The sequence below is a fragment of the Ochotona princeps genome, chromosome 19 (assembly GCF_030435755.1).
Source record: "Ochotona princeps isolate mOchPri1 chromosome 19, mOchPri1.hap1, whole genome shotgun sequence".
NCBI lineage: Eukaryota > Metazoa > Chordata > Mammalia > Lagomorpha > Ochotonidae > Ochotona > Ochotona princeps.
The window spans coordinates 47,335,024-47,353,211 of NC_080850.1; the positions used below are offsets into that span (position 1 = coordinate 47,335,024).

An 18,188-nucleotide genomic window follows, 5' to 3' on the forward strand; every position below is an offset into this window, starting at 1 on the left:
TTGTAACTCGTTCCTGCGCTACGTCTATTTTTATTTATTTTTCTGATTTAGCAAGGCTCAGCAATGCTGTCCCGGATTTTTCTTCTTCTTCTTGCCCCCACCCCACCCCCTTGGCGAGAGCAGCTGTGGGGGTGGAGCAGCCGAGGGCAGGGCTCCAGCCGGAGGCGCCCCCACGCTGGGACCTCCGTGGGGCTGGGAACCGTTCTGGAAGGCAGCAGCACTGGTGGGTTGCTCCTGGGCTCCACCTGCAGCCGCGCTGCCGCGTTCCTCGCGCTCCGCACCCAGGGCTAGCTCGCACCCCTCCTCTCTATCCCCACCCCCACCCCGTTCTCCTTCGGGTCGGAGCAGACGCCAGCGAAAGGAGGCGGGGTTGCGGGAGGAGAGTCCGCCCTGCGCAATCCAGTCCGGGACTTGGCTCCGCCCGGGAGCGGAGGCTCTAGTGACAGGGGTGAAGGCGCAGCCAACTCCGCTCCCCGCGCACTCGGCTGCCCAGCGCCCCGGACGCAGCAGCGCCGCTTCTCCGCGGGGCCGACCGCCCGCGATGCCCGCCTAGGAGCGTGCGGCCGCGGCCAGCCAGCCTCGCCACGCCCGCCGCTCCGCGCGGCCGGAGCCGTGCGCCCCTGCCTCAGCGCCCAGCCCGACCCCCGCCCTGAAATGACTTCTTAATCGGCGCCGGCACCACCGAGGGGACTCGCCGGAGTGGAACCCAAGTGGAATCTGGATTTGCAGAAGAGTTTCTTGAACATTTACCCTCTTGCTCGTTGCTGGTGTTTTTTTTTTTTCCTTCTTCTTCCCTTTCCTTTGGCTTCTTTCTTTCGTCTCCCTCGCTCCGCCTGCCACTGGAGATGAACACAGCGCGTCTGCACCCCACAAAGTAGCCGCTGCGACTGTTGCCCCGAAGAGATCGGCACACATGTAGGAATGACAAAGACGTGCGGAGGACAGAGCGCAGCCAGCGGCCCAGAGAAGTCTCCTCAGTAATGGATTACTAAATGGGATGCACGCCGCGCCAGTCTGCCCGAGTCCCGGCCGCCTGTCCGTCCATGCACCGAAAAGGTACGCCCGGGCGCCCCTGCGCGCCCCACCTCCCGGGCGGCCGGGCTGCAGCCGGAGGGTCTCGGGACGCTAGCCGCCGTGCGCCGCGGGCTTTGTGGTGCCTGCGTTTAATCTTGCCTCGGTGTCCCTGTCTCTCGGGCTCGGCGCGGCCCCGGGGGAACTGCCGTAAGAACCTCACCCGCCGCCCCTCTCCGCCCTGAGCCCCAGAGACCGCCCGGCTCCTCGCCGCGAGAGCCTTTCCACTCGCGCCGCACACACGCCCGGCGCCGCCCCGGACCACGACGGTGCGGATAGCTGCCCGACGCTCCCCGGGACTCGGGGCTCGTCCTCCCTACCGGGCCAGCGGGGAGCAGGGCGGCCTGAGAGGGTGGGGTTCTCCGAGCGCAGAGGCCCCTCGTGGCAAGCAGTGATCGGGGGCTCTGCCCTCGAGGGCTGGAGGGGGCTGGGAGGAATATTGCCTTGTGCGTCCAGCGCGGGGGTTTGGGTTCTGGAATGGGAGCAGGGGTGCTGCGGGCATGCAGGGGGAATGAACGCAATCTTTTGTTGTCAGCGCGAGCTCTGTGGGCTGGGCTCGGTGGAGTGCGGGAAACTTGTAATGGCCCTGGCACCCGTGCGCTCTGCCTCTGGCTGAGACCCCGGCTCGGGTGGCCGCTGGCACCGGCCATTCCGGGCTTTGTTTGCTCGAGTGAGTGCTGAGGGGCGGTGTGGCAGCCCCTGCCGTGATCACTTCCGAAGCAGCGGGGACTCGGTCTCGTGGCAACGGCCCTTCCCAGAGAGCCCCCCATTCCGGGGCGGGCACCCGCTTCACCCTCTGCCGTGGTCGGTGTGGTCCCTTCTTGATAGGTTGGGGGGGGGGGGTGGTTGTAGACCTGGCCGGAGGCGGTGCTGGGCTAGTCACTCAGACAAGAGTCGTGGATGTCCAGGGGAGAAGGGGTGATGGTGGAGGGCACCGGGGCGCCCGGGACCCGACGGGCAGTGCCCACCCGGCCGGCTTGGATGGATCGGGAGGGAAGCGCCTCCTTCTTGGGAGGTTGTCTCTGTTCTCAGCTGTGGGAGACGGTGCTGCGCAAGCCCCCGGGGTCTCCTGGCTCCTCGCTCGACCTCAGCTACAACAGGCGAGCCAAGGAGCAGCCGGAACTTGGGGGAGGGATGAGGGATCGCGGATGGAAACAGCACCAGGTTCTTTCCCGCTGCCTCTGCGCCCCCGCGCCCAGCGTCTCCGACCCCCTTCCAGCCGCAGGGTCACTAGACCCAGACGCTTCAGTAAAGTTTCTGGAAGCGAGAGGTGGCCAACACAACAGGATTGGGGGCTCAGCGCTTGCAATCTGCGGGACACTAGGGCCAGAGGGACTCCAGCACAGCCCGCGCGTTGCGCCTGGGAGCCGAGTACCGGCCCCATGGAGAGGGGCGCCCAGCCGCGGCGCTGCTGGCGGATCCAGTGTGTCCGGCACTGGGGAAGGAATGGGTTAGGTGGGGATCCTGCGGCCGAACTCGCTTCTGCGCACCGCGGCTGGCGCGAGGGGGATCCCGGACTCAGGCTGGAGCTCGCTGGTTCCAAGCCTCCAGCTGGCCGCGCGCGCCTCCAGCTGCTCATGTGTCCACCGAGCGGCGGGGCAGAGCCAAGTGTGCGTGAAGCTGCGGAAAAACGCAGGCTGGAGGCGCTGTCCTCCCGGCCAGGGCAGGCGCTCACACGGAGGCCTCCGGCCTGTGGCGCAGCAGCTGATTAGGCGTCTGGCTTTGGGGAGAAAGGTGTCTGCTTTAGGGAGGATACGGCCAAGTAGACGGCTCCTCACTTGATCTCTGAGAATGGAGTTGCTGAATTCATACGGGAAAGGTTTCCAAGGCAGCGAGCGCGCACACGGACTCACAACTTTGCCTTGAATCTGAATTTGCCACTTTACCCAGTTGCAGCCCTCTGCCTGCGAAGCTGTTTAATGCCCCCCAGCGCTGATTTTTAGGACTGGCCCGGTAAGAAGATGGGACGCCCTTGCTTTACCTGTGGTTCACCCCCGAACCAGCAGGCCTTCTTTCCAGGGGCAGTTTCTCTCTCAGGAAGTCAGTTGCAGGTTGGCAGAGGGAGGTTCCAGGTGCCTTAATCCCCCATTGATACCTTTCCCGTCTATTTGGGTTCTGAATGTAAATGGCCTGCTCTTTGCAGCTTGGGGTCGAGATGGCAACTATTTCTGTATGGATTCGGGCCCTTACAGTAAGCCTTGATTAAACTACTCCAGGCACTGGAGTTAATTATTAACCTAACTTTAAATATAGTGCAGAGCCCTGTCTGCACCTATTAACCTAAACTATCTGTTAAAAAATAATTGCACTCGCTCTTTCTATTGGGTTGACCCAGACTTGTTTATAGGTAAGTTTGATTTCGGTTTGAGTAACTCTGCGCCCTGTTACTATTTTGGTTTGGGGACATTTTTAATTAGGTGCCTTACCAGGGAGCCTGAAGCCAAAAGCAGTGAGTGTCAGATTGGAAGCCTTGATTTTTGTCCCTGGTGCTTTTTCATTTGCTGCGGGGTGACAGGCTCCCCAGGGACTCTTGGCAGCTCCTACTTTGGCTCTCACCCCTGCTCAGGATCCACAAATCCAGAAGGGACTCATGGATCACCCCACCAGGTGTGAATGCGTTGAAGAACCCGTGTAAATGTTGGATGACAGAGTGGTTGACACATTTTCTGTGCTCAGAGCAGGCCCGTTTGTTTTTCCTACTGTCAAACATGATGCCTTCAAGTACAGTTATTGCAAGATGGCAATAAGCGCAACTGCATTTACACACCAGCTCGCACCCCAGGTTCTTTCCAAGTCGACATTTGCATTTTGAGTAGGCCGGTAACACTGCTCTAGTAAAGTTGAATGTGGTGGAGTCTAGAGAGCAAAAACAGGGAAACTGACATCCTTCCTTGAATACAATGCAACAACCAGAGGCCTGGATTTCGCCTGGAGGGCCTGGGTTCCAACCAGACTCTCCTGCACACCCTGAGAGGCAGCAGTGGGCTCTGAGAGTTGGGTCACAGCTACCCATCCCAGAAACCTGGATTGAGTTTCCTGTTTCTGGCTTTGGCCTGGCCTGGTCGTGGGCCAGAGTGGTGAGGGGAGCAGAGGCTCTCAGGATGCAATTGCTCAGGTCTTGACACCTTCCCCCATCTCACTTGTTTGCTTACAGGAAAGGTTGGATGCTATTGCTGACAGCTTAAGGCATCGACAGTAGTTGGCCGGAAGGCCTGTGCCTGCACTTGGCCGCCTCCTCCTGTGCCCAGTGCTTTATCTGCACACTCAGGAGCTGCTGCGGTGGCAGCCACCTTTGTGTGTGCCTGGGGACGGTGACGTCTTGGCACATTCTGCTCTGCCTCCCACCCCAGCTCTCTTGGGAGCCGGTGGGGCCGAGTGGTCTCTAGACATTTCTATTGCAGTGAGGGCCTTTCTCACCGCCTTCAGAGGCACTGTAGGAGCCACTGAGCTGATCGCTGCCAACTGCCTGGCCCCTCCTGGGGATATGGGAAGGTAGGTCAGGCATGTAATCCCTTGGAAATGGCAAGTAAGATGTCCCACCCTGTGGGCCTCCGGAGACAACAGACAGAGCTTGGGGGAGCATAGCAGCATCAGATGCACCCAGGGCCCCAGGATTTGGGAAACAGAGACTGTGGCAAACCCTGCTTGCTTAGAATCAGTCTGGCTGCATCATGGGAGCGTGCCCTGTATGGCTGTCAGGCCACTGGTGCAGGCGCCGGTGACCCCACCTGCTGACTGGGGGCTCTTCTCAGGCCTTGGACTGCACAAACTTAAACAGCCTCACTCTCTTCCTTGCTTCTAAATCTGCTTTTCTCACTGTCTCCTCCCCCATGCCAATAGCAACTCCAGTGAGTCGCGAGGTCCCAAAAGAGCAAGACACTTCCTACCTGCCCCTGCCACACACACACACACACACCCCACACACACACACCCACACACACACACACCCCCAGTGCCGGGATGGGCCATTGACTCCACCTCCAGAATGCACACAGATTGGCTCCAGGCTTCCCACCTGGGTCACCCGGCACAGAGCCAGCCACTGTCCTTGCTACTAGCTGAGTGAGCCAGCCTCCCCAACACTGCCTGCTCCTCTCAGTCCCCTACAGCCTTGTTCTCCACACAGCGGAGATCTAAATCACCTATTACCATATTTCCCCTGATTTGTGCCGCACCACCTCCCCGGCCCCACCCCTCTCTTGTCCATGCCAGGTTCATTCTCCTTGCAGACTCCTTGTACTCATTGGGTCATGGCTCAGGACCGTCCTTTGGTTTGTCCCTTGCTCAGGCCCCGTGCGCAGCTGCTTCTTTGATCACCTGGCTGCCCCAAGTCCCCCAGCACTCCCACACCTCTAAGAAAGGTGGGCCTCACTGGTCACAGACTTGGGAAGTATGTGTTTGTCTTTTTTTTCCCTTCCACTAGAACCTAAGGCTACTGGGCTAAGCATTGTTACGTTTTAGTCATTATCAGCACCTGGCGGCTCTCTGGGTCTTTGTGACAAGGGTTGTTGAGTGAATATTTCTGCCTTCAACTCTTGTTCCCCATCTGCCCTTGCCTTCCTGTACCATACACTCTAAGGAGATGCTTGTGGGGTGGACGTTTGATGTGGCGGTGAAGGCCCTGGCATCCCGCGTCAGCCTTGCTCTGTTCCCAGCTCCACATTTCTGCTCATATGCACCCTGGAAGCAGCTATGATGGCCCAAGGACTTGGGTTTTTTTGAAAACATGAAATGCTTCTGTAGGTGACTGAATGTGTAGGGGGGAGGGGAGGGACTTCCATGGATTCATGGACAAAATGAGATTAAAGGCTAGTTTTCCTTGGAGTCCAGGGAACGCTGACCTCTGGGTGTGGCTGCCCCACAACGTGTAAGCATTAGGAGACCCTATACACTTGTACAGACAGAGGTGCAATGGCTCATGCACCATTAGTGAGACAGGCACTGTGGGTTGTTTTCCTAGTCTCGGTGATGGATTGGGGCCTGTTGGTTCCCACACTCCCACCCAGTCCCCTTCTGTGGCGCACACATCTGGGAGACACCTGGTCACAGCTGGAGGGAGTGTGAGTTAGGTAGCAGCAACTTACTGTGAAACATTTATGGGCACTGAGCTGTTGACCCTGGCCCCATTTGTTCTGCATTCTAACCACCAGTCACAGAACTGGCATGCTTTTTTTCCCCCCCGAGTTTGCTAATGGCAGCTTTCAAAATACGGCCTTTTGCCTGGAGCATGTGGCATGCCCAGCCTTTTGGTTCTTCCCGTCACCAATACCACTTGACTGCTGTTGAAGGTCCCGTTCTTGGAAGACTTGGGTTCTACACCCTTCCACTAGGCAGGGCAGCACTCTTGTCCTGTCTGAGGCTGTGTTCATGATTACTAGGAAAAATCACAGGAAACCGCACATATGATCAGGGGCGTTAAAGCTGCATCAGACTACATGGAAGTTTGGAAAGCTTGATGCTGACTTTTCCTCCCAGTCCTGAGTGACAGTGACTCCAGCTGATGATCTTCTGCAACGTTAACGTTATGCCCTTATGGAAACACAATGTGTAGTTGCACAGTATCTTCAAATTCATTGGAAATGCATAGCCCACGTCGAGTTTGCTTGGGAGTGTTCCATATCAGAATGTCCGCTGTGTCGAGGGAAGACTGCTTTCCATGTAACTATTAAGCCAGCTGAAGTCATGGGAGTGGCATGAAAAAGTGACAGGATTGTTTTTGCTTGGTTCAGTTCTGGAACAGTTCGTGTCAACACACCCATGGATGCACAGCTGGGGCTGGGGGGGGCCAGAGAAGCAGGAGCCAAGTTCCATCTTTGTGGTAGATTCCCTGGGGCTGAAGTTCATGTGTGTGGGGAGGTGTGGGGGACGCAGTGGACAGCTCTAGAGTAATGTCCAGCTCATGCTCTCTGGCAGGTGTGCGTCCTGTTTTTCTTGGGCATCTGCAAACAGTCTGTCACTTCTCTGCCTCAGTTTCCATTTGCAAACCAAGTGTGTGAAGACAGGGTAGGGATGCTGAGAGGAGTACATGGGACAGCACCAGGCCTGGCCCCCTGTGAGAACTCAATTAGTGTGTAAGGAGTCTTTTTTGATAGGGTGAGGGCAGCCATGGCAAGATGGTCTGGGAACAGGAAGCAACAGAAAGAGATGCTGCAAAGGAAGTGACCCAGGGCCCAGCAGTGACCATTCACACCAGACTCTGGCCGTGGGGGCTGGGCGTTAAGCTGAGAGGCCAGGGCTTGCATGGCTTGCAGGCTGGAGAAGTGAGGCTCCTCCTCGCTTTGGAATATCAGACCCGAAGCATGGAAGGAGAGGGCCTCTCTGCAAGCCAAACGAAGCAGGCTGCACTGGGCTTGCATCAGAAGTTGTTTCTAAGAAACCCCAGTGGTTGCTGAGTAGCTTTGCACCCATTGTTGGAATCTGGGAGCGTCTGCACAGGATTGGCTTGTTGAGTTCCCAAGGCACAGAGCAAGGCTGATCTGATCTGCCAGGATGCTGAGACTTCTGCATCAGGGGCTTCTGGCGGCCTGCACGGGTCCCTGTCCACCCTTGAAGTCAGCCTGGGAGAGTGTGAGTCCTCCAAGGCCAACTTCCTGCCTTCCCTACCAAAGGCAGGAGACACAGAAGGTTAGGGGATCCCAGGAGGAGAACACTTAGCCAGTGACAGGTGACCTGCTGCAGTTGTAGAAGTAAATCAAGTGGTGGCCCCACTGGTTTTTGACAGCAAACAAAGCCCGACTTTTCAAGTGGCTCAGCAGAAGGGGAAATCAACCAGGATTCCCCAGGGACCTCCTCCTGCCCTGAGTCGGAAGGACCCTGGATTGCTTCCGTAGCCAAAAATTGTCTGTTGTGAAAATGGAAGGAGGACAGGAAGAGCTTAGAATAAATTGGCAACAGCCCTGCCTGGAGACCAAAGGGTGGGGTCCTTGGGAGCTCTGGTGTGATGCACATGGCTTTGAAAGTGCTGTCCGCCGTGGGCAGTGCCACCTGCCGCCGTCAGGCCTTTCAAAGGGCCAGGTGCTTTGTAGTGGCTTCCACCCATCTGTAGAACATTAGATTCAAAGGCTTTACACCGACTGAACAAAAACGAGCAGCAGAATCTCCCAAAGTGATGCTGTCTTAGCCCTCTGCCTCCCACCATGAGACCTAGCATTGGCTCTGAGATCAGCTCTGGCTGTGATCGGACGGGGAGCATTTGAACAGGGTGGGAGCTGGCACACAGGCCAGTGCAGTACAAGCCGCTGGGAGATAAACATCTTAGGACCAAGGAAGAACAAAACAAGATATTAATTATGGGTTTGCACACGAGCTCTGGGCCATGGATCTCTTTCTTCCTTTTCCCTGTTCACCAAGCTTACGGGAGCAACCTATCTTTTCATGAATATTGCAGCAACTCCCGCATTGCCCCTCCCCCAGCCTGCCGTGCGAGGAAGCTGGGAGAATACTGATGGAGCTGGTGAATGGAAGCGGCCTTGGCCTGCACATGGGACGCTTTATGAAAAGTCGCATTCCACACAGCGCTCCAACAAGCCCACGACTGTGTCCCTCCTCCTCCCTGCCTCAGAGAACCACGTGTTTTCATTCATGCATTTTGGGTTTTTGGATGTGGGTGTGCCAAGGTCTCACATGCACGCCCAGGTGGAGAGCCATTCTACTCTGTCTTTCGCTGTTCTACCAGCGTGAGCATCTCATATCCTGGGAGTGGTCCTGTCTTGGCAAGGGCGGGCGATCCGCGGAAAGCCTGCCATGGCCACTGCTCGCTGCTGGAGCCCACGGAAGCAGAGTGCAGTGGATTTTTGCAGGAATCTTTGCATATGGCTTCCCAGACGGATTCTGTGCTAATTCTGCTCGCCTCATGAATGATGGTCCGAGGCAGGCACTGTCGCCGCGATCTTCATCTATTAATCATGGAGGCTGCTTGCCTATTCGGTTGCCATAGTTTCAGGGCCTCGGATGGTAGTTGGGGTGTCTTGGGAAAGGCAGAGAGACCTCTTAGGCGTGTTATCTCGGCAGCTGAGCTGTACAAGAGCAAACAGCTTCTCGTGGTGTGATTCGGGGCTGGATCCAGGGCAGGTGGCTCCAGTCAGGGTCTCCCCAGACCTCACTGGGTGCACAGCCAGATGGTTTTGAGTCCGGGGTTTACCTGGCTCTTGGGCTCACTGTTGCTTTCATCTCTCCAGCAAAAAGCCCTTTGTGAATCTGTGCTCCCAGGGCTCGCGTGGGGTGCATTGAGGGTATTTGTGATTTTTTTTGTGTGTGTGAAATCTCCACTTCATCCTTCTCAGTCTGGGCTCTGCAGATCGTTAAATAAATAAAATGACATCATGCATCTTTGGAGTGGTGTGTTGTTTTGTGCTGTAAATAGTTCAAGCTTTCCCCAGGGGACTTAGCCTTTTTATCTTGGAGGTTTAGCACCTTGTGGCTGATGCCTCTTCTAGCACAAGGCAGGCACATTTTGGGCTCCTTGTCATGTGCATGAACTTTTGCTGTTTGTTTCTTTAGCCGTTTTTGCCCCCCATCCGCCCCCACCCCCCGCCCCACCTCTAGGATGTGTTTAGGTTTGTGACTTCAGGTTCGTTTAGGGAAAGCTGTTCAGGGGTGTGCATTTTTTTTTCTGAGTTGGTCACAGAGAGCTTTGGGGATGAATTTCTGCAAGCAGGAGCCTGCCTTACTGCCTTCCTGCTGATGCAGTGGCTTGCTGTGGCTGCGTGGACTTGGCCTGTGTGACAGGTGTGGGGACGTTTCCTCGTATCTAGTCTACGTCACTCAGGTGGATGGACTTGCAGGGGTCACCAGCAGTCAAGGCCGAGCCACCTGATCCCTCTGGAGAGGAAAACCTAAAATCATCTTGCTCTGAATTCAGGACCTGCCAGGTCCCAGTCTAGGCAGAGTCGGCAAAGAACAAGCTTTGGATTCCTTGCAAATGGGACCAGTCACCTTGGATTTCTACATTCGCAGATGCCTTTTTTGTTTGTCTGTTTGTTTGTTTGTTTGTTTCTGGGTGCTCTTCACAGCAGCTGTTTTGAATTTCCCCTTTGCATGAGATCAGCAAGCATATTTAAACGCACGTGCCCAGAAGCCTGACCCTCCCTTACCAACCACACAAAATGATTGATTTTTGGAGACCAATACTGTGAAGTAAATTAAAAGGATACCATGGCCTTAATTGTTCCTGGCTTCATCAGGCTTCTCCTGGGCACCGGAATTCCTCAAGGAGAGGCACTTTTAAGTGTCCCAGCAGTGTTTGATCATATGGTCGGGCTTGCCCCAGGCTGCAGCTTCCCTCGCCCCAACCCCCTCACAGTCACTGGGAGCTTTGTCACTTCAGACCCCTGACTATCTGGCATCCTAAGAAAGTAGTTCCTACACCTTTCAGAGTGTTCTGCTGAGCTGTTTAAAAATCAAAAGGCACAGGATGAAGAGGAATGGAGGGCTGAGATCAAAGCTTCGGTGTTAAAAGAATTTTGGCAAGTTCTGTGCACTCTCCAGGATAGCAAGACTGCTTACTCTGTGCAACTTGCGGTAGTTCTTGTGGGTGCAAGTCACTTACAGTGGGAACTTTAGTTAACCTCAGTTAATGATATTGGATTCTAACCTTTGCGACAGCAGCGTATCAGTTTTAGGTGGACGAGAAGAGGAACGCCTTCTCGCGCGGACCACACTGAGTTCTGCCTGCTGTGAGAAGTGGGTCGCAGCTGGGATGCCTGAATGGTGGGGACTGCTGGACTTGACTCCTGGGCGCCGTGTTCCTTCCAGATTTGTCTATGGGAATTACTGATACATCCTGGCTCTGAGCTGAACCTCAGGCCGTACCCTCCCCAAGACTGAGTGGGACTTTGAACAATGCCACACGTCTTTCCAGCAGAGGCGACCTGCCCTCCGGAGGTGGTGGGCCCTGTGATGTTCGTTTTGCCTAGGAAATTGGAGGCAGCACTGGGTCTTACTTCTGGTTCAGAGAACTTTTTCGTGTGTCATGAGTTTTCAAGCAGGTATCTAGCAGCTGAATTACAAATGTTAATGTGCTATTTACATTCAATTTTCAACCAGAGAGGCTAATAAAAGTTAGATATAACATATAAATGCCAGCTTATGAATTCAATTTCTTGTGAACAATCATTTCGTAGCTTATATGAAGCCCTAATAGCATATAACCCATCTAATTTAGCATAATTTGTGCTGATGAATTATAAATGCTTGGCTTTTTACAATAAGACTTACCCATCTGTGGGCATCTTAATGAGAAATTACCAAATTAAATGGATAGGTAGTATCTGCTGTTCTGGCTTCTAAGGTAGTGGCCGTCTGAAGTGGTGTTCAGAGTGGTAGTGTCACTGCACACAACAGAGTTCTATTGTTCGTAGAAGTAAAATCACCCAGTGGCACAGACACATGCGTGGCCAGTGAAGAGACGCTGGACGTGACAGAGCAGACTGGCTCCAGAACACAGCCAAGAGAACAGAAAACAGATCTCTGGATGCTTTTTAAAAAAAAGTTCTTTTACCTGAAAGTCAGAGTTACAGGAAAAGAGAGTGCGTAAGCTCCCACCTACCGCTCCCTAAGTGGCAGCAATGGCCAGGGCTTGGGCCAGGATAAGACCAGGGGCCTGGAGCTCCATCCGGGGCAGGGACCCAGTCCTTGGGGGCTGTCTTCTCCTGCTTTCCAAGGAGCGTTTGCAGGGAGCGTAATCACCAGTGGAGCAGCAGGGACTTGAACTCATGCTCATAAGGGATGCCGGCGTTGCAGGAGGTGCCTGCGGCAGCAGTGCCGTGATGCTGTCCCTGCATGCTTTTTTTGTTGTTGTTTAAAGCAATGTTCAGCATGTAGGGGAAAGATTTCCACTAAAAAGCCCACTTTTATCTGCAAGGTGTTTCCTCTCCTTGGTGGAGAGGGGAAGTTCACACGTGGGCCCTGCTGATGGACTCATTCTCCAGAGGGTGGAACTTTTGTTTTCCGGTTTTGTCAGGTCTACAACACAAACCCTGCTGCTATCGCCCAAAACATCCGTTCCCAAGAACTGAAAGGTCAGCCTAAGCCACTTGCTTGGCCATGGCCATCAGCCAGCCCTCCACCACACTGGCAGACCCTGCCTGGGCCAGGTATGCTTTGAAATGGCATGAATAACTTGACATTATCACCCTGTTATTGAAATGCAAATTCTGCTGGGCAGCAAGGTCTGTGAATGGAGGACCCCGACACTGTGCCTTCCCGCGAGATGTCCAGCGTGCAGGCTCTGAAGGCGTGCACTCTGGACACTGCTCTTTGCCCCCTCCCCGCCCCCAGAAGTGTCCACATGGCACCCTCTGGGTGGCTCCCTGTGGCCAGTACAGGATAGACTGGCTCCCAGCCCCGAGACAGGGAGGAGATGGGGCTCCTCAGAGGAGTTTTTCTGGATCTCATATCATGGAAAATATCTCTGAGTCAGAGTTACGGGTGCTGGTCAGCATCGCAGCGTGCCCTGGTGTTATTTCGCTTACCAAGACTTATTTGTGTAGTGCTTACACTGCTCAAAGTGTGTTTGTAAACACTGCCTCCCTGAATTTCATCCCAACCCTCTGGGCAAGGCAGGGTGTCTATTATGATGTCCGATTTAAAGGATAAGTAACTGAGGTTCGGCGAGGTCAACTCCTTGGCCTGAGAGCTCACCTTGGTCAGGGAAAGCATGAGACACGGTCCCCAGCCCTCTGAGTTTCGTGCTTGTTCACGTCCATTCTCAGGAGACTTAACAGGTGACTGTAGCCCTGCCACGTCCCTGCCCCCAGCCAGAGGTGTCCTCAAGCCAGGCCCTTTAGGCAGACTGACTGCTGGTGACTTGGGACAAGTTTCCTAGATTCTGCCAGAGTCGTCTTTGCCAGTGGGACATAAACGCCTGCCTCTGGAGGAGTTTCTGGAGGGGACACTGGCTTAGGAGGCTCTGGAATCAAAGCCACCCCCAAGGAGCTTAACTGGCAGCAGGCTGTGCTTGCCTGGGGTTCAGTCCCATTTCACAACAAGGACAGGAATAAACACTGATGAAAGGCGTGACCTTGATCTTGGTGCAGGTGCAGCTGTAGGGACAGGAGGCCGAGCAGCAGCAGTGTCCCCCTGGGCTGGCAGCATGAACCCCAGAGCATGGAGTAAAGTTAACCTTGACTTTGTAGACTGAGTAAGCAGTCAAAAGGCTTGGAGTGGTGGTTTGGTTGTCGGGAACTTAGCACTTGCTCTCGGCAGGAAAAACTTCCACACTCTACAGTGAGGAGACTGTGCAGCTGCTAGACTCCACATCCCACCCCCATACTAGTGAAGAAGGAGGATAGGTGAGGACATGGCATACAAGATGATGTTTCCTGTCTAGCTACGAGGTCAGATTCCAAGTGGGAGGAAGAGCTGGGGCTGAGAGGAGAGGTCCCCCCTGTGACTGGAGCACAGGTGCGTGGTTGTGGGGGAGGTCTTGAGGCTGGAAGGAATAGGTCCTGGCGGGGACAGCGGCAGAACCCAGAGAGCTGCTAGACGTGTGGGCTCAGCACATGCTGCTGGCAGCAGTGAAGAGAGGAACCCAGGCTTACAGGATCTACCAAGCACCTGCCATGAGTCTGTGTGAGGATCAGGCTGATCCCACAGCCTGGATGTGTGATCATCTCCAATGGTGGCGGAATGGACAGATCTTCCCGCTGAGCGTGGTGAAGCTGTGCCTGGGTCTGGCAGCTGGGACCACACTCTCTACCAGTGGGGAGGTTCTGGCCCTGTGGTGAGGAGGGTGGGCTACAGGAGGCCAAGCACCACCCAGCATACCCCTACGGGCACCGCATCCCTCATGGAGCACCTGGGTTCACCCCCAAGCCCCATTTCCGATTCCCACTCCATGCTAATGCATAGCTTGGGAAGCAACAAGGGCTTGGGTCTTCTCCCTCCACATGGGACACCAAGATTGCATTCTGGGCTTCTTGTTTGTGCCTGACCCAACCCTGGCTGTGGCAACAATACAGGGGCCTGAATCGGTGCATTCAAGTTCTCACTCTCTCTGCCTTTCACATCAAGTGCAAGAATACAAAGAATCAGGATACCTATGAAGCCACAAATTTCTTTTTTTTTTTCGTTCCAAACAGTGGTGTTTCATGAAGGTTCTTGCATTCTAAATTGAATTCTGAACTGTGCCCTTCCAGTGTATTTATGAGTGTTTATCTTGAAACTGCCTCATGCAACTGAAATGACACAGATGATGTAATTCGCACAACACAAATAACACCTCAGCGGTGTCATTAATCAGACAGCGAGGCCCATTTCCCCCCCTTGCACTGCACTAAACTTGAACATTGGTAGGGGGTAGTGTTTGGAGACACTAAGCAGGAAGGAAATTATGGCTGGGGTGACGGAGGTGTCACAGACTTCACTTAATGGCCTCAACCCTTGATGAGAGTTGATGTAGGACAGATGTTTCATTGCCTCTGAAGGGGAAAGAACCAATATTTCTACTCTATCGAGAATCCCTCAAAGATAAGTTTTCTGTGTATTCTCTGCCCACTTGGCAGCTCAGGGGTCTTGCAAACTTACAGTACCTGAGTTTTCAATTCTCACTTTGAGAAAGAAGCCAAACCTTGCAGGCACAATGGGGCTCCTGGCAGCAAGTGACTGGGCAAGGAATTTCTAAGAGGCACAACCTTTGTGAGAGGGTTTGCTTTGATGTCTGATTTTAAAGACACGTTCTGATCTGAGGAAGAATTCAAGCCTTTCTAAGGGTGGATGTGGGTGACCCCCTGCCTGGTGTTGCTGGCTGAGCACAGGCCCAGCTGCCTGGGTGTAACCTCACATACAGGCTGCCCTCTAGCGTCCGCTGGTCTCAGCACAGCATCTCCTTTGAGTCCTGGAAAGGAGCAGGCTGCGGCTGAGGGCCAGGCCTCCATGGGCCTGTACGAGAGAAAAGAGATGAGACTAAAGGAATTCTACAACAAGTACTGTACTGCCTTTCAATGACAGTTACAGGGATTCGGGCGGGAGCTGCTGGCCAGGCAGCCTCAGCTTTTGTGCTCCGAGAGCTGTCAGATTGCAGTTTGTCTTCTCAAGTCAGAGAAGACCTTGAGGACGGCGGGGGTCAGCAGCCTCCTGCAGCCCGTACCTGCCTTGCTGTGGCCAGTGAAGGGAGAGCAGCTCCCACTCCACAGCCTCTTCTGTTGGCATTCCTCATGGGTGGCAAACGGGGTGTGGCCTCATCCCTGGTAGTCCAAGCTCGAGTCCACCGAGTGACAGCCCAAGTCGAGGTATGCACAGCTTCCCCAGTTTTCACGCCCACACACACCAAAGCCAAAAGGCGATACCAGCTCTTGTCCAGTGTCCTGAGTTACAGCCTTTGGAGGGTTTGCATTCTTGTAGTGCCTCGGATCTGGGTCTTGTTTGCCTCCTTTGTTAGATGGAAATCCTAACAGTGTCTGTTTCATAAAGTGATGCGAACAGTACGTTCTAGAATGATAGGACGCACCTGCTCACACGTGACAGCAAGGAGCTCGCGTCCCAGCCCTCCCCCTCCTGACCGAAGCAACTCCGTGAGATGTTCGCGTCATGGTTGTTGGGACAATGAGCGTGTTGGCAGGCACAGTGTTCAGAGAGCTTTTTGCTGCCACCTTTCTCTGTGAGCAGGGGCATGGCAGATCACATAGTGACATTCAGCACCCGCCTAGCATGTACACACAGCTCCCAGACACTAGACAAGGTGCTGGAGGCGAGGGAGTGAGCCCCAAGCTGCGGCCTCCTGTTTCCCGGGGACCCTGAGGGCTCCCACATGGGGTGACCTGGCAAGGCCATTATTTGGGTTGTAAGCCAGGTTATACTTTGACTCCCTGTACTTGGGAATCTCACCAATAAAGAAAGTCCAGCCAGAGATTTCCTGTTAATGCCTGACTCAGAACCAGTGCACAGATACAAGCAAACAGTTTAGACAGTAAAAAGTTGGGCTCTAAGTGGCATTGGCTAGTTACACCAATAAACTCAACTGCCAGCTTGAGTCTTCAGCTGTCACCACTGGTTTCCCATGATGCCTGAAGGCTGAGGCCTGACAGCATAGGGGGAGAGGCAGAGCAGACACATGATGGTCATCCACTCTCCAGCAGACCCAGGCCCGTCCTGCCCGAGTCTGAGCCAGCTCCTTACAGGGGGTGGCAAGGCCTGATTGGAGAATGGGGGGTTGTTGCTCAGCGTTTGAGGCCTCTGCCTGGGGAATGCCGGCCGGGCTCCGGGGTGCCCTGGGGCAGGGCAATAGAGTTCATTCGATATCCGCCCAAAGCCTGGGTCATCTGACAGCTGTTTGGTGTTTCCTGTGCAATGGACTTGGACCCTGGCCAGATGCCAGTGGACAGATGTTCACAGCACAGAAACATTCGTCAAGACAGGCGTTAATTGTCAGCCTTCTGACTGTCTCAGCGTTTAAGGTCAGAGTGGGCCGGACCTGCTGGGAACCATGCGTTCCCCAGCCCACCTCCCGGAGTCTTAGGAGAGCCCCTCTCGGGACGCTGGGCTGTGTAGCCAGTGACCTTGGTTCCAGGGTCTCTGGATGTGCAACCTCCCAAGAGTCAGGTCAGAACTTACTGTGCATGCGCACATGCCATGTGTATGCATGCGTGTGATTTTGTGTTTTCTGAATTGCAGCCATTTAGGAATGGGCCATTTGGGCTTTGCCACCTCACACCAAGACAAGGCTTAAAATGCAGCATCTCCTCCACAAACTTGGCTTCAAATTTGCCGAGAACTGTTACCCGTCAGCCTTTGTGTGAACCCCTCCAGCTGATTGTCCTGTGGCATGCCTGTGCTGATTGCTAATGACTGCGGCATAGTTTGATCAGTGCAAGGGTTTCGGTGCCATTGGACTTGTGCATGGCAGCAAGGGTGGGCACTACAGGCAGCTTTGACCCTGGCCTCATAGTTGGATGGCCGGCTGCTGCCTGCACAGGCTGTGGAGAACAGGCCGGTGTTCCAAGGTTCCCGCGGCCCTCCAAGTGCCTGAAGCACTGCTCTGGTAGGAATTCTCCTCCCCTCTTTCTCTCCAGTTTGGCAAGTTGAGCACACACCAGTGCCCTCCTGGCTGAATGCTCCTGGGCTCAGGTCTCTGGCCATGGGCTTGACAGCCACTGATGCGTCCTAAGGCAGGGGTCAATTGTTAAAACACTTGGCCCTATGCATCAACTCATGGTTTATCTATATAGACTTAGTCCCTGAACAGACACAGGAGAGAGGGGCCTGTTCCCTCCCTGTGTGGGGCTCTCCTGTGCCCCACCTCTCCACCCATCAAGGTCCTCACCACACAGGAGCTGAGACAAAGCCCTAAGCACAATCTCTCCACCCCCTCCATTAACCTGGCTGGAAGGCTATAGGCAGGCTCCCATCCCATTTCTATAGTTCTTTATCCTCAAGAAAGTCAATTCAGACTCGGCTGCGCCTCCATCACATTGTGGAGGAAACTCTCTCTGAGGGTGCCATTCATCGGGGTGACAGAGCCTTGGGTTCGGCCCTAACGTCTTACTCTGGGGATGGCTCTGCCCAGCAGTCACACGCCCCCTCCCCCTGCCCTCCGCCAGGCTCCCGCTCCGGGATGAAAAGCGGCTCTGAGCACGGAGCAAGAATATGCCCAGCAACCGGTACTGCGGGCTATTCAGCACATTGTCTGTGCCCAGCGCCCTGGAGCCAGAGCTCATTTCGTAGCACAGTGTGTTCTAGGAATTCCACCCAGGGAGCACAACGGGCCCTCTCTGACGCCTTCCTCTGTCCCCTCTCGCTGCTGTCACAGACAGCGCCACACAGTCCTGGGGCAAGCAATTAGAATTCTCCTCTCTCCTGGGCTCCGCTCTCACTCGCCCATTGGCGAGGGACCCCAAGGCATCAGCTGCCACATGAAGGAGATGCTAATGACGCCCGGGCTGATGTGCCAAGGCAGCCAGCCATCTGTGGGTTTTTAGGGAGGAATTCCCGGGGAGGGACTGAACTTGGAGTCTCCAGTGGTCACCTGTGCACTGTGGCCACGTGGAGGTTTAGGACAACATTTGGCTGCGACAATGCTAGGTGCATTTCTGAGAGATCTGGGGTGAACGTGTGCACATGAATGGAGCTGGCGTGCAGAGTGTGGGGTGGGCTCGCTGGCCTGTCTGTCCACTTTTGCCTTT

General features: G+C 54.8%; 1 protein-coding gene across 1 annotated transcript in view; it reads left to right on the top strand.

Moving 5' to 3' along the window:
- The first annotated feature begins 594 nt into the window (after nucleotides 1-594).
- Nucleotides 595-18,188, top strand: part of SEMA6A (semaphorin 6A) — a 91,102-nt gene continuing 73,508 nt past the window's right edge. Inside the window, exon 1 of the mRNA XM_058677263.1 lies at nucleotides 595-1,056. The gene's annotated coding sequence lies outside the window, so the exon portion shown is untranslated. The remainder of the gene's footprint in view (nucleotides 1,057-18,188) is intronic.